Raw genomic sequence first — 25,534 nt, 5'->3', positions numbered from 1 at the left:
CAGTCTTTGGAAAGTAGCCGGGGCTCCATGTAAACCGAAAGGCAAGACAACATAGTGGTAGAGCCCATCTGGTGTTATAAAGGCCATTTTTTCCTTGGCTGACTCTGTCAGCGGCACCTGACAATAGCCTTTGGTAAGGTCAAGCGTCGTGAAATATTGAGCCTTTCCCAACCGTTCAATAAGTTCGTCCACCCGGGGCATAGGGTAAAGGTAGAACTTGGAAACCTCATTCAACCGCCTGAAATCATTGCAGAAACGTAGTGACCCGTCGGGTTTTGGAATCGGCACAATGGGATTAGCCCAGTCACTCTTTGATTCCTCGATCACCCCTAGGGTAAGCATCTGTTTCACCTCTGCTGCAATGGCTTGTCGCCGGGCCTCGGGCACCCGGTATGGTTTCATATGCACCTTTACCCGAGGCTCGGTGACAATGTCATGTTGGATAACCGAAGTACGGCCGGGTAACTCAGAAAACACATCCGAGTTCTGCTCTACTAACTTCCGAACTTCACGACACTGCGCTTTAGTGAGCATGTCGCCTAGGTGTACCCCCCCTTCGGTACCCAGGATGGGCGGCACTACAGGATCCCCACAGGGCCCCAACGGTGTCACTCCCGTAATCATACAGTCACGGTCTTTCCAGGCTTTAAGCAAGTTAACATGATACAATTGTTCCGGCTTCCTCCTCTCCGGCTGGTGTATGCGGTAGTTCACCTCCCCCCACCTTTTCCCGAACCACATACGGCCCCTGCCATTTGGCCAACAGTTTACTCTCGGCTGTGGGCACCAAGACCAAGACCCGATCCCCTACACTAAAAGATCTGATGGTGGCTCGTGTGTTATAAGTGCGCCTTTGTGCCCCTTGTGCCCTTGTTAAATGTTCTTTTACAATAGGCAAAACTGCTGTGATGCGGTCCTGCATTAGAGCCACATGTTCAATCACACTTTTATATTGGGTGGGCTCCTGTTCCCATGTTTCCTTGGCTACGTCCAGCAAGCCTCTAGGGTGTCTGCTATAAAGCAACTCGAATGATGAAAAACCCGTGGATGCCTGCGGCACGTCTCGGAGAGCAAACATAAGATAGGGCAACAGCATGTCCCAGTCCCTCCCGTCCTTGGCAACCACTTTTTTAAGCATGGACTTAAGAGTTTTGTTACACCGTTCGACCAGCCCATCGGTTTGCGGATGATACACCGATGTGCGCAGGTGCTTTATTTTCAACAGTTTACATAATTCTTTTGTCACCTTGGACATAAACGGAGTCCCCTGGTCATTAAGGATCTCCTTTGGTAGCCCAAGACGACAAAACATGGCAAATAATTCCCGGGCAATAAGCTTAGCGGAGGTATGGCGCAGCGGAATGGCCTTGGGATAGCGTGTGGCATAATCTACAACCACCAAAATGTGTTGGTGACCGCGTGCGGATTTTACCAGGGGTCCTACCAGATCTATTCCAATCCGTTCAAAAGGTTCCTCTATAATTGGAAGAGGCACCAATGGACTCCGGAAACTTGCAATGGGCGAGGTCAGCTGGCAGTCCGGGCAGGATTCACAGAATTTCCGTACCTCTGCGTACACTCCCGGCCAAAAGAACCTCTGTAAAATGCGCTCTTGTGTCTTGGTAACCCCTAAGTGCCCCCCCAGGGGGTGTGTGTGAGCCATGTTAAGCACTGCCCGACGGTAGGATTGGGGCACTACCAGTTGTTCTACTATCTCTTCCCTGATTTTGTCTACTTGGTAGAGTAAATCATTATAAACCGCCATGCGGGGAAAGACAACTTCTGCCCCTGGTTGTTGAGCCACCCCATTCGCCTCTTTTACATTCCCCCACGCCTGGGAGTGGGTAGGATCCCTCAGCTGCGCCGTCCCAAAGACCTCCCAGGACGTGTCCAGCTCCGGGATCGCTACGGTCTCTTCGCTTTCTCCCACCAATACCTCTAGGGGACCCCTGTCAGGTCCACCCCCTGCCCCTAGGTCGGCGACCCCTACAGCAGGTATCCCTGACCCGGGATCCTCGGGTTCTGCACCCGGACCCATTTTTGCCTGGGAAAAAGTGCAATTACGCTCCCACAGGTCCCAAAACAACGGAAACTCCCTTCCTATTACTACCCCGTACGGTAGGGTTTTCACCACTCCTACCACATGCGTGACGTCCCCGCACGGAGTGGAGAGGCATACCTCTGCTGTTGGATATTTGTGGAGTTCACCATGTATACACACAATCCCAACCTCCCTCTCCGTGGACTCCGACCCCGAGATCAGCGACCCATGAACGAGGGTCACTATGCTGCCAGAGTCCAAAAGGGCCTCTGCCCGATGCCCATTTACAAACACATGACAAAGAGGAGGTTGCAGAATAGGGCGTGCAGTATACACCGTGTTAGCATACATAGACATTCGGCGTGTGTAACCGCAATCCATGGATTCCGTAATCAAAGGGCAATAAGCGGCAATATGGCCTGGCCCTTCACATTTCCAGCACCTCATAGCGGTGGCCCCACCAATTTTTGTAATCATTTTTGGGGGAACTGGCCTTTTGCCACTCTCAGTGTGGGTTGCTCCCTCTGCAGGGGCTTGGATTTTGTTGTTTACCAGCACCGTACGTGTATCTCGGCCAGGGTCCAGTGGCCGCCGGGCCTGACGCACTGGGGCAGAGTCTCGTATAAAGTCCTGTGTGGTGGTATATCGCTCCACTAGATTCACCACCTGATCCAGGTTACCCGGGTCTCCTTGCCCCACCCAACGTTGTATAGCGATTGGCAGAGTCCGCACCAGCCGGTCGACAACCACTCTTTCCACCATCTGGGCTGGAGACAAAACCTCCGGCTGTAACCACTTTTTCACCAATTGAAGTAAGTCATATGCTTGAGACCTGGCAGGAATGGTCTCCACATAGGTCCATGTAAATACTCGCTGAGCCCTCACATTTGTATTAACCCCCAGACGTGCAAAGATCTCACCTTTTAGTTTCTCATAGACCAGGGCATCCTCCCGGCTGAGGTCAAAGTAGGCTTTCTGGGCATCCCCCATAAGAAACGGAGCCACTACTTCCGCCCACTGGCCTACCGGCAGCTTTTCCTGCTCCGCTGTGCGCTCAAAGACCATAAAGAACACCTCCACATCCTCCCCCGGGCTTAGCTTCCGCAGGGCAGAGCGAACCCTGTCCTGGGGTTCCCGTCGGTCTGAGGCAGTTGTCGGCGGTATCTCACGCAGGGCCGCAATCTGTTGCCGTAGTAGTACATTCGCCTCTTGTTGCTGTCGCTGGGTCACCTGGTGCTGTCTCTGGGTCTCCTGGTGCTGCTGCTGGAATAGACCCAATTGCTCCTGTTGCTTTTGCTGAGTTAGTACCAACTGCCGCAGAAGCTTCTCCATGTTATCAGCCGGTTTATACTGTAGCGTAGCAGGCCTAATTATTGACATGCAGAGCCGTTACAGACTTCAGCTGGTGGTCAGGCTTGCTTCCAGTTGTGCAGCGGTGGGGTTATGCCCGCATTCTCCACCATAATGTAGCGGGGTTGGGGTCCCCCATGGCGACAAAGAGGCAGTGACCCAAAAAGTCCGATCAACACAGTTTTATTGCCATCGCTGAACAGGTAAACGTCCTCCAGGATACAGCCAGGCTATACACAGTCCATAGGATACCCCATCACACAGGTACCGGTTGCCGTAGAAGATGGTCTTACTATACCTCGCCCTGCTATTTCAGGTGGGCCCATAGACCTGTGTTATCGCTCCACACAGGTCTGAACTCCTCTCAGCTTCCTGCTCTGCAGCTTACAAAAAGCCGACTCTGCCCCACCCAGGCCCTTACAGAGACCTTTTAATTGAACTGTGGTCATGAGCCACCTGAACAACCCGGCCTGGAGATAGTGGACTGACCACTAAGCAGGGCTCTAATATGTTTCTGTACGCATTCTGGGAGATACATACCGTCCATCACATATGAATGGCCACACTATCTCACAGAAGAAAAACACCAAACAGAGGTCTAACAATTGTTTATAAATTTTATTCAATTAAATGACAGAGAGTTGTCTGGAAACGGATTCACAAAAAATGTACAATACCAGGAAAAGACACTAAAGAGATAAGATTTGCCAGGCCCTATGGACAAAAACTGTGGCCAGTTGGGGGCATACACATACTGGGGCCAGTGGGGGACATACACATTACATTATTTGTGATAGCCACTCCAAAACATTGACTTTGCTATCCTTAAGCCACTTTGTAACCAGTTTGGCAGTATGCTTCGAATCATTGTCCATTTGGAAGACTCATTTCTGCCCAAGCTTAAAGTTCCTGGCTGATGTCTTGAGATGCTGCTTCAGTATTGCCACTTAGGTATCAAAATTCTCCCTTTTTCCTCCAAACATAATGATGGTCATCATGGCCAAATAGTTCAATTTTAGACCACAGGACATGTCTCCAAAAATGAAGGTCTCTGTTCCTGTATGCATTTGCAAACATTAATCTGGCTTTTTTTATGTTCATTTTGGAGTTATAGCTTTTTGCTGGCAGAGTGGCCTTTCAGGCCATATTGATACACTATTTGTTTCACTGTGGATACTGACACAGTCTTACCAGCTTCCGCAAGCTTCTTCACAAGGTCTTTTGTTTTTGTTCTTGAGTTCATATGCACATGTCTGACCAAAGCATCTCTGGTGCACAAAACCCATCTCCTTCCTGAGTGGTATGACGGCTTAACATTCCAATCTTATTTGTACTTGCATATAATTGTTTGCACCAATGATTGAAGCACCTTCAGGTATCTGGAAAACGCACCCAAGGATGAATTAGACTAGTGCAAGCCCACAATTGTCTTCCTGAGATCTTGGCTGATTTCTTTTGACTTTCCCATGATGCTAAACAAAGAAGTAGTGTGTTTCAGGTGTGCATTAAAATACAACCACAGGTGTCTCTAATTAACTCAGATGTTGCCAATAAATGAATCAGAAGCTTCCAAAGACATGACATCATCATACGGGCTGTCCCATATTGTTTAAAGGCATAGCACTCTAAGGGGTACTTTGCACACTACGACATCGCAAGCCGATACTTGAGATGCCGAGCGCGATAGTCCCCGCCCCCGTCGCACATACGATATTGTGTTATAGCTGCCGTAGTGAACATTATCGCTACGGCAGCTTCACACGGACTTACCTGCCCTGCGACGTCGCTCTGGCTGGCGAACTGCCTCCTTACTAAGGGGGCGGGTCGTGCGGCGTCACAGCGACGTCACACAGCAGGCGGAGATTAGTGGGACGTAAACATCCCGCCCACCTCCTTCCTTCTGCATAGCCGGCGTGAGCCACAGGACGCAGGTAGGAGATGTTCCTTGCTCCTGCGGCTTCACACACAGCGATGTGTGCTGCTTCAGGAATGAGGAACAACATCGTAACATCGGTCCTTCCGTAATTATGGAAATGACCAACGCTACACCGATGATACGTTTTCGACGCTTTTGCGCTCGTTAATCGTATCAAAAATGATTTACACACTCCGATATCGACAGCGACGCCGGATGTGCGTCACTTTCGATTTGACCCCACCGACATTGCAGCTGCAATGTCGTAGTGTGCAAAGTACCCCTTAGTGTATGTAAACTTTTGACTTTGCAGAAAGTAATAAAAATGCCTTGAAGCATTCTCTCATTATTCTGGCATTTGGCAAATATAAATAATTTTGATAATTTTAAATGACCTAAATGGGAATAGTTTATTCTGATTAATGCCAGACAGTGAGAAAAAAATGCAGAGGTATCTTTTCAGACAGTGTATGTAAACTAAACTTCTGGTTTCAACTGTGTATGTATGTATATATTCATATCTCTGAAAATTGTAGACTCACGTTTAAGGCATCAAAACTATGAATTAACACATGTGGAATTAAATACTTAACAAAAAATTGTGAAACAACTGAAAATATGTCTTATATTCTAGGTTCCTCAAAGTAGCCACCTTTTGCATTGATCACTGCTTTGCACACTTTTGGCATTCTCTTGATGAGCTTCAAGAGATAGTCACCGGAAATGGTTTTCACTTCACAGGTGTACCCTGTTAGGTTTAATAAGTGAGATTTTTTGCCTTATAAATGGGGTTGGAACCATCAGTTGTGTTGTGCAGAAGTCTGGTGGATATACTGCTGATAGTCCTACTGAATAGACTGTTAGAATTTGTATTATGGCAAGAAAAAAGCAGCTAAGTAAAGAAAAACGAGTGGCCATCATTACTTTAAGAAATGAAGGTCAGTCAGTTTGAAAAATTGAGAAAACTTTGAAAGTGTCCCCAAGTGCAGTGGCAAAAACCATCAAACGCTACAAAGGAACTGGCTCACATGAGGACCGCCCCAGGAAAGGAAGACCAGGAGCCACTTCTGCTGCGGAGGATTTATCACCAGCCTCAGAAATCGCAGGTAAACAGCAGCTCAGATTAGAGACCAGGTCAATGCCACACAGACACATCTCTAGAACAACTGTTAAGAGGAGACTTTGTGCTGCACGCCTTCATGGTAAAATAGCTGCTAGGAAACCACTGCTAAGGACAGGCAACAAGCAGAAGAGACTTGTTTGGGTTAAAGAACACAAGGAATGGACATTAGACCAGTGGAAATCTGTGCTTTGGTCTGATGAGTCCAAATTTTAGATCTTGGATCCAACCACCGTGTCTTTGTGTGACTCAGAAAAGGTGAACGGATGGACTCTACATGGCTGGTTCCCATCGTGAAGCATGGAGGAGGAGGTGTGATGGTGTGGGGGTGCTTTGCTGGTGACACTGCTGGGGATTTATTCAAAATTGAAGGCATACTGAACCAGCATGGCTACCACAGCATCTTGCAGCGGCATGCTATTCCATCCGGTTTGCGTTTAGTTGGACCATCATTTATTTTTCAACAGGACAATGACCCCAAACACACCTCCAGGTTGTGTAAGGGCTATTTGACTAAGAAGGAGAATGATAGGGTGCTACACCAGATGACCTGGCCTCCACAGTCACCAAACCTGAGCCCAATCGAGATGGTTTGGGGTGAGCTGGACCGCAGAGTGAAGGCAAAAGGGCCAACAAGTGCTAAGCATCTCTGGAAACTCCTTCAAGACTGTTGGAAGACCATTTCTGGTGACTACCTCTTGAAGCTCATCAAGAGAATGCCAAGAGTGTGTAAAGCAGTAATCAAAGCAAAAGGTGGCTACTTTGAAGAACCTAGAATATAAAGCCCTCTTTACACGCTGCAATGTATCTTACAATGTGTCGGCAGGGTCACGTCCTAAGTGACGCACATCCGGCATAGTAAGGTACATTGTAGTGTATGACAGGTACGTGCAATTGCGATTGAATGTTAAAACGTTCATCGCATGCACATCGTTGAATCCTGACGAATTGCACGTCAGGTTGTTCAATGTTCCCGAGGCAGCACACATCGCAGTGTGTGACACCCCGGGAACATTGAACAGATCTTACCTGCCTTCCGCGGCTCCAGCCGGCAATGTGGAAGGAAAGAGGTGGGTGGGATGTTTACGTCCCGCTCATCTCTGCCCCTCCGCTTCTATTGGCCGGCTGCCGCGTGACATCGATGTGACGCCGAACGTCCCTCCCACTCCAGGAAGTGGACGTTCGCCGCCCACATCGAGGTCGTATGGACGGGTAAGTACGTGTGACGAGGGTTAATCGTTTATGCGGCACGCTCAACAAATTGAACGTACCACACATACGATGGGGGCGTTGCAAATCACATACTATATCGTATGCGAAATTGCAACGTGTAAAGCAGGCTTAAGACATATTTTCAGTAGTTTCACACTTTTTTGTTAAGTATTTAATTCCACATGTGTTAATTCATAGTTTTGATGCCTTCAATGTGAATCTACAATTTTCAGTCATGAAAATAAAGAAAACTCTTTGAATGAGAAGATGTGTCCAAACTTTTGGTTTCTACTGTATATATGCAGAAAATAGGAGAGATCCAGCAAAGAATTGGGAAATCCAGGTGGCATAAAACTTTTGGTCTGTACACAGTACAGACCAAAAGTTTGGACACACCCTCTCATTCAAAGAGTTTTCTTTCTTTTCATGACTGAAAATTGTAGATTCACATTGAAGGCATCAAAACAATTAATTAACACATGTGGAATTAAATACTTAACAAAAAATTGTGAAACAACTGAAAATATGTCTTATATTCTAGGTTCCTCAAAGTAGCCACCTTTTGCATTGATCACTGCTTTGCACACTTTTGGCATTCTCTTGATGAGCTTCAAGAGATAGTCACCGGAAATGGTTTTCACTTCACAGGTGTGCCCTGTTAGGTTTAATAAGTGGGATTTCTTGCCTTATAAATGGGGTTGGAACCATCAGTTGTGTTGTGCAGAAGTCTGGTGGATATACTGCTGATAGTCCTACTGAATAGACTGTTAGAATTTGTATTATGGCAAGAAAAAAGCAGCTAAGTAAAGAAAAACGAGTGTCCATCATTACTTTAAGAAATGAAGGTCAGTCAGTTTGAAAAATTGAGAAAACTTTGAAAGTGTCCCCAAGTGCAGTGGCAAAAACCATCAAATGCTACAAAGAAACTGGCTCACATGAGGACCGCCCCAGGAAAGGAAAACCAAGAGTCACTTCTGCTGCGGAGGATTTATCAATTCACCAGCCTCAGAAATCCAAGTAAACAGCAGCTCAGATTAGATACCAGGTCAATGCCACACAGACACATCTCAAGAACAACTGTTAAAAGGATACTTTGTGCAGCAGGTCTTCATGATAAAATAGCTGCTAGGAAACCACTGCTGAGGACAGGTAACAAGCAGAAGAGACTTGTTTGGGTTAAACAACGCAAGGAATGGACATTAGACCAGTGGAAATCTGTGCTTTGGTCTGATGAGTCCAAATTTGAGATCTTGGATCCAACCACCGTGTCTTTGTGCGACTCAGAAAAGGTGAACGGATGGACTCTACATGCCTGGTTCCCACTGTGAAGCATGGAGGAGGAGGTGTGATGGTGTGGGGGTGCTTTGCTGGTGACACTGTTGGGGATTTATTCAAAATTGAAGGCATACTGAACCAGCATGGCTACCACAGCATCTTGCAGCGGCATGCTATTCCATCCGGTTTGCGTTTAGTTGGACCATCATTTATTTTTCAACAGGACAATGACCCCAAACACACCTCCAGGCTGTGTAAGGGATATTTGACTAAGAAGGAGAGTGATGGGGTGCTACGCCAGATGACCTGGCCTCCACAGTCACCAAACCTGTACCCAATCAAGATGGTTTGGGGTGAGCTGGACCGCAGAGTGAAGGCAAAAGGGCCAACAAGTGCTAAGCATCTCTGGAAACTCCTTCAAGACTGTTGGAAGACCATTTCTGGTGACTACCTCTTGAAGCTCATCAAGAGAATGCCAAGAGTGTATAAAGCAGTAATCAAAGCAAAAGGTGGCTACTTTGAAGAACCTAGAATATAAGACATATTTTCAGTAGTTTCACACTTTTTTGTTAAGTATTTCATTCCACATTGAAGCCCAAAATGAGCAAGGCTCCATTTGCAAAGTCATGGCATCGATGTTCATTTGGAGATACTCCTGTATCATCCTCTCCAGCCGTTGACTATGTGTCAGACTTGTTGTCTCTGGTGGCCTTGCAAAGGATGGTCTAAAAAAATTATGAAAAGATTCAATAAAATTGCTGTTACCAGCACCAGATATGGTGCTACTGGTACGGGTAGACTGTTGAAGATGACGAGACCGTCCCATGTTTGTCAAGTTACAACTGGGAGATTCACTCCCTGCACCACGGTTGTTTGGTGGAAAAGCCGAGCTAAGATCGAGTATCAGCTTCTGCTGATACTCCTGCATACGTGCGTCCCTTTCTATGGCTGGAATTATGTCACAAAATTTGGACTTGTACCGGGGATCTAATAGTGTGGCAAGCCAGTAGTCATCATCACTTCTAATTTTGACAATACGAGGGTCATGTTGGAGGTAGTGCAGCAAGAAGGCGCTCATGTGTCTTGCGCAGCCATGCGGACCAAGTCCACTCTGTGTTTGTGGCACAGAGGTGCTAACCGTTCTTTCTTCCTCTGACATCTCCCCCCCAACCTCTTTCAACAGAAATTTGACCAAGGTCTCCCTCATCCGCTGAGTCTTCCATGTCCATGGACAGTTCGTCCTCCATTTCTTCATGTTCTCCTGCACCTTCCTCAACATTTCGCCTGCTACTATGCGCTCTTGTTGATCCCTGTCCCCCATGGTCCCATGCCTGCCGCGTTGGTGATGATGAACGTCTGGACCTTGGTGATGTTGTTGTGTCTTGCGCATATGAATCCTCCTGTAGTTCCTCCCCTTCCTGTTGTCCCACCCCCTGACTCCGAATAGTGTTTAGCGTGTGCTCCAGCATGTAAATGACTGGAATTATCATGCTGATAACGGCATTGTCAGCGCTAAACATATTCGTCGCCATGTCGAAACTGTGCAGAAGGGTGCATAGGTCCTTGATCTGAGACCACTCCATCAGGGTGATCTGCCCCACCTCTACATCTCGTTGGCCCAGGCTATACGTCATGACGTATTGCACCAGGGCTCGACGGTGCTGCCACAGGCGCTGTAACATGTGGAGAGTCGAATATCAGCATGTCGGCACATCTCATTTCAGGCGATGAACCGGCAGGCCGAAAGACTTCTGGAGCGATGCAAGTCGCTCAGCAGCGGCGGTTGAATGGCGGAAGTGAGCAGACAGTTTTCGTGCCCTGTTCAGAAGGCCATCTAGGCCGGGATAGTGTGTTAAAAATTGCTGGACAACAAGGTTCAACACGTGAGTCATACAAGGCACGTGTGTCACCTTGCCCAGGCGAAGGGCCGCACCCAGGTTTGCAGCATTGTCGCACACGGCCTTACCAGGCTGCAGGTTGAGTGGAGACAACCATTTATTAAACTCAGTCTCCAGAGCTGCCCACAACTCAGCCACTGTGTGACTCTTATTTCCAAGACATTTCAAGCTAAAGACCGCCTGATGCCGTTGCACTATGCTGCCAGCATAGTAATGAGGGGTGCGTGATTCCTTCTGCGCAGTTACAACGCTGGTGGCCTGACCAGGCAGGCTTGGGGCAGAGGTGGAGGACCCAGACGAGGTGGAGGAGGCAGAAGCATTGGCGGATCTTGGACAGACAGAGGATTGACACACAAGTCGTGGGGACGGCAAGACTTGTGCAGCAGACCCTTCACTATCTATCACCATAGTTACCCAGTGCCCAGTCAGCGACATGTTACGTCCCTGTCCATGCTTACTGGTCCAAGTATCGGTGGTGAAATGCACACACACAGAGTTTCTCAAGGAAGCGGTGATGTTGTGTGCGACTTGCTGGTGTAGCGCAGGCACACCTTTCTTAGAGAAGTAGTGGCGACTGGGCATCTGGTACTGGGGCACAGCGACAGACATAAGGTCTCTAAAATCCTGTGTGTCCACCAGGCGGAAAGGCAGCATTTCGGTAGCCAAGAGCTTACAGAGGGATAAAGTCAACCTCTTAGCTTTGTCATGGGTCGCAGGAAATGGCCTTTTATTTGTCCCCATCTGAGGGACAGAGATCTGGCTGCTGTGTGTAGACAGACGGTGGTGAGTAGGGTGTCCGTGAAAAAATGCAGGTTTGTGAGGAAAGTGCAGGCGTAGACATGATGTTAAAAAAAACCAAGGAGAAAAATTGTAGGAAAAATACCCTGACTATAAATAAATAAATTGCAAGTGCTTAATAACAGGGTACTTAGTGTATACATTTTTGCAAAAAGGTAAGAAACTGTCTCACCTCGTCACGGTGTACCCATCTGAGACAGTCCCTAACCTACTAAAGTTAAAAACATATTCTGTACCTGACTTGTGTCATGTCAAAACTTCAATATGAATGGTAAAGTGGTCAGCTGGGTCCCAGATTAAATACACAGCAAAAAGTGAGAAGCAGGTAATTGTTCAGCCTCAGTATTAGGAGGGCTGCACCCCCAACTTGCATTAAAGCAAGATAACAGACAAAAAACACCAACAAACTGAGCTGTAACAAATGTTCAATAAACATGCAACCTTACAAGCATGTGAATTGCAGCCTCAAGACTAGAAAAAAACCAAGGAGAAAAATTGTAGGAAAAATACCCTGACTATAAATAAATAAATTGCAAGTGCTTGATAACAGGGTACTTAGTATATACATTTTTGCAAAAAGGTAAGAAGCTGTCTCACCTCGTCACGGTGTACCCATCTGAGGGTTTTGCCCTCTACTAACAGAATCACGACAAATTTTACATATCACATGATTTGGCCGATCTTTTTCTATGTCAAAAAAGGTCCAGGCTGAGCAAGGCTTAGAGGGCATGCGACCTGCTGAGCCCCCCCGACTAGTGCTCAGAGGCAGAGTGGTGGCTGAGGATGCAGCTGTAGACGTGCTACCAGTACTACTCCTCTGTCCAGGAAGGCGCAAGGTAACTTCGTCGTCAGTAGCATCCTCCTCCACCGCCTCTGTTGACCTCCTCGAGTGCCTGACTGTGGGTTGACAGTAGGTGGGATCTAGAACTTCCTCATCAAGCGTTGTGTTTGCATTCCCTTCACCCTCAGACCGAGCCTCTTCCTGACGTGAACCAATATTTAATTTGCCATCCCAATCTGGTATCTGCGTCTCATCGTCATCAGTATGTTCCTCATTGTCTATAACAACAGGTGTTATAGTTTGTGAATAAGGGTCAACATTATGCTCAGAAACTTGGTCCTCACGGCCTGAATCAGAGTCACAAAGGTTCTGGGAATCACTGCAGACCATTTCCTGGTCTGTACTCACTGTAGCTTCCAAACAGAGCTGTGGAAAAAAAGCGCAAAATAGGGTCTTGTTTTTATATTAAATGCATTTTTAGCATCATCATTTATGTGCTCTCCAATGGGTTGGTTTCATTGTGTATATGTGTGTGTATGTATATATATATATATATATTTATGTATCAGAGTGCGCATTCGATTATAATCAATATATGTCATCAGTAGTTTTTACAGATCTACCTTTTTGCAATATATTCCCCTTTTTGACGGTTAAAGTTTTATATCCTCTTTTTATATTTTCCATTTACAGCTTTTCATATTTTTATATATATATATATATATATATATATATATATATATATATATATATATATATATATACAGTTAGGTCCAGAAATATTTGGACAGTGACACAAGTTTTGTTATTTTGGCTGTTTACAAAAACATGTTCAGAAATACAATTATATATATAATATGGGCTGAAAGTGCACACTCCCAGCTGCAATATGAGAGTTTTCACATCCAAATCGGAGAAAGGGTTTAGGAATCATAGCTCTGTAATGCATAGCCTCCTCTTTTTCAAGGGACCAAAAGTAATTGGACAAGGGACTCTAAGGGCTGCAATTAACTCTGAAGGTGTCTACCTTGTTAACCTGTAATCAATTAAGTAGTTAAAAGGTCTGGGGTTGATTACAGGTGTGTGGTTTTGCATTTGGAAGCTGTTGCTGTGACCAGACAACATGCGGTCTAAGGAACTCTCAATTGAGGTGAAGCAGAACATCCTGAGGCTGAAAAAAAAGAAAAAATCCATCAGAGAGATAGCAGACATGCTTGGAGTAGCAAAATCAACAGTCGGGTACATTCTGAGAAAAAAGGAATTGACTGGTGAGCTTGGGAACTCAAAAAGGCCTGGGCGTCCACGGATGACAACAGTGGTGGATGATCGCCGCATACTTTCTTTGGTGAAGAAGAACCCATTCACAACATCAACTGAAGTCCAGAACACTCTCAGTGAAGTAGGTGTATCTGTCTCTAAGTCAACTGTAAAGAGAAGACTCCATGAAAGTAAATACAAAGGGTTCAAATCTAGATGCAAACCATTCATCAATTCCAAAAATAGACAGGCCAGAGTTAAATTTGCTGAAAAACACCTCATGAAGCCAGCTCAGTTCTGGAAAAGTATTCTATGGACAGATGAGACAAAGATCAACCTGTACCAGAATGATGGGAAGAAAACAGTTTGGAGAAGAAAGGGAACGGCACATGATCCAAGGCACACCACATCCTCTGTAAAACATGGTGGAGGCAACGTGATGGCATGGGCATGCATGGCTTTGTCACGCTCCCCGGGTCCCCTGCGCTGCCCTCCTGCTCACCGGTCATGCTCCCCGGCTCCCCTGCCTCGCTTCCCGGGTCCTCGGTCCGGTCACCGCCGCTCCCCGCTCTCCAGCAGCCATTGCCGGCGCGTCCCCGGCGTCCTGGTCCCCGCTCCCGGCGCCCGTCGGCTTCCCAGCCCCAGCCCGGCCCTGCTGCTTCCTCCTCGCAGCTTCCTGCCCTGGCTTCTGGCACTCGGGCCACGCGCATGCGCATTAGGGCGCGCGCGCGGTCATTGACCCTTTCTTAAAGGGCCAGCGTCCATTAACAGGAAATGATGCAAACAGGTACAGGGTATAAAGGGGTTTAATGTCCAAGGGGGTGGGCCCTGATCTTCGTGTTTCTTAAGCTAGGAGTCAGGTCTTCTGGTGTCGCTGTGATATACTCACCTATCTCTCTTGTAGAGCCGTGCCTGCCTCGCCATCCGGTCCTGCCGAATCCCGAACCCCGAACGCTGTCCATCTGCCATCCTGACAGTCCGTACCATCTCGGATCCCTGCGGTGACCCGTCATCTCGCTCCAAAGGTTCCGGACCCCGCCTGACATCTTCTCGGCTTCTGAACCTGAGCTGCGTCACCCGGACTACCACCAGTGACTCCGTGGTCCCAGGGACTTCTCCGTTATACTCGTGTGCACGGACTGTTCTGCTGCCTATAGTGCTCCAGCTACCGGACCCCTTACCACCATCTAGGAGTTCGGCCCAGTGGATCCACCTCCTGGGTCTGCCCATCCACCTGGCCCTGACAGGCTTTCAATGGCACTGGGTCACTTGTGTTTATTGATGACATAACAGCAAACAAGAGTAGCCGGATGAATTCTGAAGTGTACCGGGATATACTTTCAGCCCAGATTCAGCCAAATGCCGCAAAGTTGATCGGACGGCGCTTCATAGTACAGATGGACAATGACCCCAAGCATACAGCCAAAGCTACCCAGGAGTTCATGAGTGCAAAAAAGTGGAACATTCTGCAATGGCCAAGTCAATCACCAGATCTTAACCCAATTGAGCATGCATTTCACTTGCTCAAATCCAGACTTAAGACGGAAAGACCCACAAACAAGCAAGACCTGAAGGCTGCGGCTGTAAAGGCCTGGCAAAGCATTAAGAAGGAGGAAACCCAGCGTTTGGTGATGTCCATGGGTTCCAGACTTAAGGCAGTGATTGCCTCCAAAGGATTCGCAACAAAATATTGAAAATAAAAATATTTTGTTTGGGTTTGGTTTATTTGTCCAATTCTTTTGACCTCCTAAAATGTGGAGTATTTGTAAATAAATGTGTACAATTCCTACAATTTCTATCAGATATTTTTGTTCAAACCTTCAAATTAAACGTTACAATCTGCACTTGAATTCTGTTGTAGAGGTTTCATTTCAAATCCAATGTGGTGGCATGCAGAGCCCAACTCGCGAAAATTAAACCGGACCCCTTACCACCATCTAGGAGTTCGGCCCAGTGGATCCACCTCCTGGGTCTGCCCGTCCACCTGGCCCTGACAGTAAGATCAGGCCATGGATCCCGCTGCAGCACTAGCAGCCGTACAGGAGGAACTCCAACGCCAGCGTGAAGTCCAGACCCGCATGCTGCAATTCATGTCTTCTGTGGACGCCCGCCTGAACACGCTACAAGCGGCAGTTACGTCTTCAACATCCCGGGCTTCCACTAGTCAATCCACGGCTCCAGCTCCCGTGGCAACTTCTTCAGATTCTTCCAAACTTCGTTTGGCCTCACCACCCCGGTACGCCGGAGACCCCAAGACCTGCAGAGGATTCTTAAACCAATGCTCCCTCCATTTCACGCAGCTGCCGCATTTGTTTGCCTCCGACCAAGCCAAGGTCGCCTTCATCATGTCCCATCTAGAGGGTGAGGCACTGGCGTGGATGAACCCCTTGTGGGAGAAGGGGGATCCTGTGACCACGAACATCCAGGAGTTCCTGCAGGCATTCCGTGGCACCTTTGATGAGCCCGGACACGCCTCCGCGTCTGCTTCGTCTCTTCTCCGGTTACGTCAGGGGACTCTGACGGTGGGTCAATACGCGATCCGGTTTCGCACCCTGGCCTCGGAACTCGGGTGGAACAATGAGGCCCTAACCGCCGCCTTCTGGGAAGGACTCTCGGGGCGAATTAAAGATGAGCTGGCGGGTCGTGACGTACCGACCACCCTGGATGCCCTGATTGCCCTAGCGACTCGAGTGGACATTCGCTTTCAGGAGCGATCCAAGGAAGTGTCCCGTGAGAGACGTCCGGTATGGCATTCCTCTCCTCCGCAGAAGCCCTCCGTACTTCAGTCATCGACAGCTGGGGCCCCCGTCCACGAGCCCATGCAGATCGACCGAGTGCGGCAGTCTGAAGAACGTCGAGCAGAGCGGCTCGCCAAGGGTCTCTGCTTTTACTGCGGAGAGGGCACACACCTGATACGCTCCTGTCCAGAGAGGCCGGGAAACTCCAAAGCCTAGGGTTGGTAGGAGAGGCCACCCTAGGTGCTGGGACTCTCTCAGATCCGGTTACGTGGACTGTGCAAGTGACAACGGGAGAGACGCGGTTCACGGCTGAGGCCTACCTCGATTCCGGGGCAGCAGGCAATTTCATCCAGCAGGCCACGGTGGACAAGTACCAGGTGCCTGTTATTCCACTCAACAAGCCCCTAGTGATTGCCTCTGTGGATGGGAGACCCCTCTCTGACACCATCTCCTGGATCACCAGGCCGGTCGAACTGCGTATCGGTGCCCTTCACACCGAGAACATCGCTCTCTACGTCCTCCCACACATGTCCCATCAAATCCTGCTGGGACTTCCCTGGTTGCGGACACACGAACCATCAGTCAGCTGGGGCACTGGCGAAATCACCCGATGGGGCTCTTCGTGCCAGGAGAAGTGTCTAAAGACCATACAACCAATCCGACGACCTCCGGTTCCAGAGAACCTACCAGGACTGCCCTCGGCCTATTGGTCCGTCGCAGACGTCTTTGATAAAAAGGAATCTGAGGTACTACCGCCACATCGTCCTTACGATTGTGCCATCGACCTGCTCCCAGGAACAACACCACCTCGAGGACGGATATACCCATTGTCTCCAGCCGAAACAAGGGCCATGTCTACTTACATCACAGAGAGCCTGGCAAGGGGATTCATTCAGAGATCCTCCTCTCCTGCTAGAGCAGGCTTCTTCTTCGTCAAGAAGAAAGAGGGCGACTTACGCCCATGCATAGACTACCGGGGATTGAATCAAATCACCGTAAAAAACAAGTACCCTCTGCCGCTCATCCCCGAATTGTTTGACCGGCTTAGAGGAGCTCGTGTGTTCACCAAGCTGGATCTTCGGGGTGCTTACAATCTGGTACGCATCCGCTCTGGGGACGAATGGAAGACCGCGTTCAATACTCGCGATGGGCACTATGAATACTGCGTGATGCCCTTCGGCCTGTGTAACGCCCCAGCCGTCTTTCAAGAACTGGTGAACGACGTTTTCCGGGACATTCTCTACGTCTGTGTGGTAGTGTATCTGGATGACATCCTTGTCTTCTCTCCGGACCTCCAGACCCACAGAGAGAACGTACAGCTGGTTCTACAGAGACTGAGAGAGAATCGTCTGTACGCCAAGTACGAGAAGTGTGTCTTTGAGCAGTCTTCTCTCCCCTTCCTGGGGTACATCATCTCTGATACCGGACTGCAGATGGATCCAAAGAAGGTCTCCTCCATTCTCAACTGGCCTCCTCCTTCTGGACTGAAGGCAATCCAACGCTTTCTGGGATTCGCCAATTATTACCGCCAGTTCATCCCTCACTTCTCTGCTCTGACTGCTCCTCTCTCCGCTTTGACCAAGAAGGAGGCTAATCCAAAGGACTGGTCCCCTGCGGCCGACGCCGCGTTTGACTCTCTGAAGCGGGCATTTGCCTCCTTTCCTGTACTCCACCGTCCGGAGTTAAACCGTCAGTTCACCTTGGAGGTGGATGCCTCCTCCTCGGGAGCCGGAGCAGTGCTTATCCAGAAGTCCTCCTCCGGGAAGATGGTGACTTGCGGATTCTTCTCCAAGAGCTTCTCAGCGCCTGAATGCAACTACACCATGGGTGACCGAGAGCTTTTGGCAGTCAAACTGGCTCTGGAGGAATGGCGCTACCTTCTGGAAGGAGCAGTGTACCCCGTGATTATTTACACGGACCACAAGAACCTGGAATACCTGCGGTCCGCTCAGCGACTGAACCCACGGCAAGCCAGGTGGTCCTTATTCTTTGCCAGGTTTGATTTCCAGCTCCATTTCCGACCCGCGGACAAGAATATACGCGCTGATGCCTTGTCCAGGTCTTTCACGCCCATGGAACAGGAGGAGGAGACTACCCAACCCATCATCTGTCCCAGCAAAATCATTCCGGTGGCCCCTGTCACCCTGGCCCAGATACCGCCCGCGAAGACCTATGTCTCTGAGACTGACAGGCAAAAAGTGTTACACTGGGGTCATGCCTCGAAAACAGCCGGTCATGCTGGTCAGAAGAGAACATGGGGTGCGATTGTACGTCATTACTGGTGGCCATCCCTTCGCACGGACGTCGCTGCTTTTGTCTCTGCCTGCTCCTCTTGTGCCAGGAACAAGACGCCCAAACACCTGCCATATGGCCGTCTTCTGCCTCTGCCGATACCCTCAGTTCCGTGGCAACACTTAGCGATGGACTTTATTACGGACTTGCCATTGTCCTCTGGACACACAGTCATATGGGTCGTGGTGGATCGCTTCTCTAAAATGGCTCATTTCGTCCCTATGGCTGGACTGCCCTCTGCTCAGGAACTCGCGGACGCCTATATACATCACATCTTCCGCTTGCATGGCTTTCCATCACACATCATGTCCGACAGAGGAACTCAGTTCACCTCCCGCTTCTGGAGGGCTCTCTGCAAACATCTGGGAGTGACTCTGGACTTTTCTTCTGCCTACCATCCTCAGTCTAATGGCCAAGTGGAGAGGGTCAATCAAATCTTGACCTCCTTCTTACGTCACTATGTCAACGCCCATCACGACGACTGGTCCACGCTTCTTCCTTGGGCTGAATTCTCCCATAACCACCACGTCAGTGAGTCGTCCTCCAGCTCTCCCTTCCATGTCGTTTACGGACTTCAGCCTTCCGTCCCATTGCCTGTATCCCCTTCTTCGGATGTCCCTGCTGCTGATACTGTAGCCCGTGACTTTGCAACCATTTGGGACTCTGTCAAGGCGTCCCTTGGGCGTGCTTCCCTGCGGATGAAGAGACACGCAGACAAGAGACGTCTGGACCCTCCGTGTTTCTCTCCTGGAGATCTAGTCTGGCTTGCTTCCAAGTACGTCCGATTGAAGATACCATCCTACAAGCTGGGTCCTCGCTACATCGGGCCGTTTAAAGTCCTCAACAAGATCAATGAGGTCTCCTACAAGCTACAGCTCCCGGCCACGATGAGGATACCCAACTCATTCCACGTCTCCCTGCTCAAGCCGGTTGTCCTTGGTCCCTTCTCCGCTGCTGCCAGTTCGGCTCCTCCTCCTATTGCCGATGATGACATCTATGCGGTAAGGGATATCGTGGCCATGAAGACCGTACGGGGTCGACAGTTCTTCCTGGTAGACTGGGCAGGGTATGGTCCTGAGGATAGGTCCTGGGAGCCCCGGGAGAATGTGGGTACTCCGCTGATCCGTGCCTTCCTGTCCCGGTTGCGGGGAGGGGGGTGTGGGGGGGGGTACTGTCACGCTCCCCGGGTCCCCTGCGCTGCCCTCCTGCTCACCGGTCACGCTCCCCGGCTCCCCTGCCTCGCTTCCCGGGTCCTCGGTCCGGTCACCGCCGCTCCCCGCTCTCCAGCAGCCATTGCCGGCGCGTCCCCGGCGTCCTGGTCCCCGCTCCCGGCGCCCGTCGGCTTCCCAGCCCCAGCCCGGCCCTGCTGCTTCCTCCTCGCAGCTTCCTGCCCTGGCTTCTGGCACTCGGGCCGCGCGCATGCGCATTAGGGCACGCGCGCGGTCATTGACCCTTTCTTAAAGGGCCAGCGTCCATTAACAGGAAATGATGCAAACAGGTACAGGGTATAAAGGGGTTTAATGTCCAAGGGGGCGGGCCCTGATCTTCGTGTTTCTTAAGCTAGGAGTCAGGTCTCCTGGTGTCGCTGTGATATACTCACCTATCTCTCTTGTAGAGCCGTGCCTGCCTCGCCATCCGGTCCTGCCAAATCCCGAACCCCGAACGCTGTCCATCTGCCATCCTGACAGTCCGTACCATCTCGGATCCCTGCGGTGACCCGTCATCTCGCTCCAAAGGTTCCGGACCCCGCCTGACATCTTCTCGGCTTCTGAACCTGAGCTGCGTCACCCGGACTACCACCAGTGACTCCGTGGTCCCAGGGACTTCTCCGTTATACTCGTGTGCACGGACTGTTCTGCTGCCTATAGTGCTCCAGCTACCGGACCCCTTACCACCATCTAGGAGTTCGGCCCAGTGGATCCACCTCCTGGGTCTGCCCGTCCACCTGGCCCTGACAGGCTTTCAATGGCACTGGGTCACTTGTGTTTATTGATGACATAACAGCAGACAAGAGTAGCCGGATGAATTCTGAAGTGTACCGGGATATACTTTCAGCCCAGATTCAGCCAAATGCCGCAAAGTTGATCGGACAGCGCTTCATAGTACAGATGGACAATGACCCCAAGCATACAGCCAAAGCTACCCAGGAGTTCATGAGTGCAAAAAAGTGGAACATTCTGCAATGGCCAAGTCAATCACCAGATCTTAACCCAATTGAGCATGCATTTCACTTGCTCAAATCCAGACTTAAGACGGAAAGACCCACAAACAAGCAAGACCTGAAGGCTGCGGCTGTAAAGGCCTGGCAAAGCATTAAGAAGGAGGAAACCCAGCGTTTGGTGATGTCCATGGGTTCTAGACTTAAGGCAGTGATTGCCTCCAAAGGATTCGCAACAAAATATTGAAAATAAAAATATTTTGTTTGGGTTTGGTTTATTTGTCCAATTCTTTTGACCTCCTAAAATGTGGAGTGTTTGTAAATAAACGTGTACAATTCCTACAATTTCTATCAGATATTTTTGTTCAAACCTTCAAATTAAACGTTACAATCTGCACTTGAATTCTGTTGTAGAGGTTTCATTTCAAATCCAATGTGGTGGCATGCAGAGCCCAACTCGCGAAAATTGTGTCACTGTCCAAATATTTCTGGACCTAACTGTATATATATATATATATATATATATATATATATATATATATATATATATTGGAATTTTATGGCCCTTCATTTTTTATTCAGAATGTACTTATATGATGTGAACTACTATGTGTTCGTCCACATATAGCTCTCAATATGTGTGGAGTTTTACGGCTTGTTTTTTCAACGCGTCTAATCTAATTGATCTTGTCATGTTTAGTAGAACTGCTTATAACACAAATGTTTTATCTATAAACTTGTAGACATCCACCCCTTTCTTCCATCAGGTATACAGACATACGAGACATCAGTTTCCTCTGACTATCATAACTTTTCCTTCTTTTAATTAGTTTTTGCGGATCTGTTTCCTAAGACCCTTTCTACATTTCCATCCATAGTTTTTTTGTTAGCCTCTCTATCTATCCTTTTGATACTGTACATTTGTTTCCTATCTTGTTTTTGACATTCTCTACACGCATGCGCTATAATCTTTTTCCCACGCTCTGAACCCAGTTCACCTCTGCCAGCGGGTTTCTCTGAACAGCAGAGTTTGCTCGCGCATGCGCAGCATACAATTTTCCCACGGTATTGAACTTTGTTCTACCTCCACTTACATAGTGCTGTTCTTTTTACATGGTACAGTGTGGCAATCCTGCCTCTAATATGTAGGGGCCCGTTTTTTATCTGACACCTTTTCTTTAAATAAAAAAGCACTTTTAGAGGACACATTCATTGTTTCACAATATTTTATTAAATACATCTCCTTTGCCCCCCATGTCCACTGTAACACCATTTTTTTAATGCACATCTTTTTCATTTCACAGTCACAAAATAATATTATGGTTTTATACCCTTTATGTGTGCCTTAAGGGTTTTAGCAGTCTTTAACCGGTTACACCCCACATTTTTTTCTCTTTCCACTTTTTTTTTCTGCTTGCTCCATGTGGCGATTAGTCACTGGACTGCTGACGTCATTTTTGCAAACGTGGCTACTCCTTTCACTGTTATATATGTATTGCATGGTAGCAGCATGTGTTATTCTGTTCTTTCTTTGTCCTGATGAAGAAGGCGGAGATGTCTTTGAAACGCGTTGACCTGTGTTAATAAAGGAAAGAATTCACTACATCTCCTGGATTTGTGGTTTCTAGCGCAGCATTTAGCCCGACTTCTCCACCTACCTTGTGACTCTCACTGTAGCTTGGGAGCAGACCTCTGATTCCCAGGCTATAGTGTGACTAAACAGCTCTGCAGACTCAGCCATCTCAGTTCCACCATACTGTGCAGGGCGGATGGAGACTTCAGAGCTGGGAGATAGCAAGTGTGATTGGGATGACAACTCAGAGGACTGGTGTTTTTTGGATGCGGTAGTTGAGGTGGCGGAGAGGGCACTTGTTGGACAACTTGAGATCCATTCAAGCATTTTCTTTTTTTGTCCATCATCTACCTTTGTTCCAGTTGTTCGTGTCCGTAAAAAAGGGAGTACATTGGATTGTCCACGGTAAGTAGTAGACATCTTACTTTTGCTGGAAGATGGTCTATCTTCAGCAGATGTTAATGGAGCTTTGCCACCTTCCCCATGGACAAACCCTTTTTTTCCTTTTCCAACATGCCTCTTCCCCTTTCCACCAGCATCTGTCATTTTGCCACTCATTTTGATTGTGCACTAAAAATGTGGTAGTAAAAATTGAGAGGAGGTGTACATTACAGCGGTGGTCTATCTTTATTAACAGCAGAATAAACAACAATAATTATCCCTAACAATGCAACTACGCCCCTTAAACTGGCAGCATAGTTTGCTAGTATAATGGCTTAGTAATAATGAGTTTGAGTGTGCAATGCAGAGGTGCTGCAAATAGATTTGCACTAGTGGGACACTAATGGAAGTCCAACAGCCACTTTTAGGATGCCACTAAGTTTACTCAGTGTTTGCTAGTATAATGGCTTAGTAACAATGAGTTTGAGTGTGCAATGCAGAGGTGCTGCAAATAGATTTGCACTAGTGGGACACTAATGGAAGTCCAACAGCCACTTTTAGGATGCCACTAAGTTTACTCAGTGTTTGCTAGTATAATGGCTTAGTAACAATTAGTTTGAGTGTGCAATGCAGAGGTGCTTCAAATAGATTTGCACTAGTGGGACACTAATGGAAGGGGTACTTTGTACACTAAGACATCGCAGGTGCGATGTCGGTGGGGTCAAATTGAAAGTGACGCACATCCGGCATCGCAGGCGACATCGTAGTGTGTAAATCCTAGATGATATGATTAACGAGCGCAAAAACGTTGTAATCGTATCATCGGTGTAGCGTTGGCGTAATTCATAATTACGCTGACGCGATGGTCCGATGTTGTTCCTCGCTCCTGCGGCAGCACACATCGCTGTGTGTGAAGCCGCAGGAGCGAGGAACATCTCCTACCGGCGTCACTGCGGCTTCCGTAGGATATGCGGAAGGGAGAAGGTGGGCGGGATGTTTACATCCCGCTCATCTCCGCTCCTCCGCTCCTATTGGCCGCCTGCCTTGTGACGTCGCAGTGACGCCATACGAACCGCCCCCTTAATAAGGAGGCGGGTCACCGGCCAGAGCGACGTCCCAGGACAGGTGAGTCAATGTGAAGCTGCCGTAGCGATAATGTTCGCTACGGCAGCTATCACAAGAATATCGCAGCTGCGACGGGGGCGGGGACTATCGCGCTCGGCATCGCAGCATCGGCTTGCGATGTCGCAGCGTGCAAAGTACCCCGAAGTCCAACAGCCACTTTTAGGATGCCACTAAGTTTACTCAGTGTTTGCTAGTATAATTGGTTAGTAACAATGAGTTTGAGTGTGCAATGCAGAGGTGCTGCAAATAGATTTGCACTAGTGAGACACTAATGGAAGTCCAACAGCCACTTTTAGGATGCCACTAAGTTTACTCAGTGTTTGCTAGTATAATGGCTTAGTAACAATGAGTTTGAGTGTGCAATGCAGTGGTGCTGCAAATAGCTTTGCACTAGTGGGACACTAATGGAAGTCCAACAGCCACTTTTAGGATGCCACTAAGTTTACTCAGTGTTTGCTAGTATAATGGCTTAGTAACAATGAATTTGAGTGTGCAATGCAGTGGTGCTGCAAATAGCTTTGCACCAGTGGGACACTAATGGAAGTCCAACAGCCACTTTTAGGATGCCACTAAGTTTACTCAGTGTTTGCTAGTATAATGGCTTAGTAACAATGAGCTTGAGTGTGCAAAGGGCAGGAGGGTACAGTGGCCGGATTGTGGGTCAGTGTACAGGAAAGGAAGCCTCACTTTCTATCCCTCCTAATGGGGAAATGCAGCAAGGAAGTCCCTGACCTTAGTTACACAGACCCTGTTATCTGTAGCTGGTAAAATCTGTTTCCACGGACCTGACTGTCACCTATGGCTCTGAGCCTGCTGTTATTAGCCCTTACAAGGGCTAATAGAAACTTCTATCCCTATTCTGTATAGCGCTGTGTGTAGAGCGTACACAGCAGTATCGGAGACAGGAACTACGCCAGCGGTGACTGACACCCAGACGCAGAAGAGATAATGGCGTCCGGATGGGCAGATACCCGTTTTTATAATGCAGGGACATGTGACATGGACATCTTATCACACATGCCGTTCCTTCTCTGGCTAAAAGTCCACTTAGCTGTGTGTGTCTGGGATTGGCTAACATGCTGGCCCGCCCCACTATATGCGCGCGCTTAGGGAAGGAAGACAAGGGAAAAAAAAAATGGCGATCGCCATTATCCCAGCAGCAGCGATCTGAATGCACTGTTCCCGCACACTATACGCTGAAATTTCATAATAGTGTGAGTCACAGAGTGACTTACACTATTACAGTGGAAAGCCAGCTAGTTATTAGCTTGGCTTTTTGCTGCTAGAACCGTTCTCGAACGTAACTAGAACTATCGAGCTTTAGCAAAAAGCTCGAGTTCTAGTTCGATCTAGAACAGCCCCCAAAATCACTCGAACCGCGAACTGGAGAACCACGAACCGTGAACCGCGCTCAACTTTAGTTTATACTTCACAGGTGTGCCTTGTCAGGTTTAATAAGTGAGATATCTTGCCTTATAAATGGGGTTGGGACCATCAGTTGTGTTGTGCATAAGTCTGGTGGATACACAGCTGGTAGTCCTACTGAATAGACTGTTAGAATTTGAATTATGGCAAAAAAAAGCATCTAAGTAAAGAAAAACAAGTGGCCATCATTACTTT

The sequence above is a fragment of the Anomaloglossus baeobatrachus genome, chromosome 3 (assembly GCF_048569485.1).
Source record: "Anomaloglossus baeobatrachus isolate aAnoBae1 chromosome 3, aAnoBae1.hap1, whole genome shotgun sequence".
NCBI lineage: Eukaryota > Metazoa > Chordata > Amphibia > Anura > Aromobatidae > Anomaloglossus > Anomaloglossus baeobatrachus.
Note: the sequence above shows the minus strand (reverse complement) of the source record.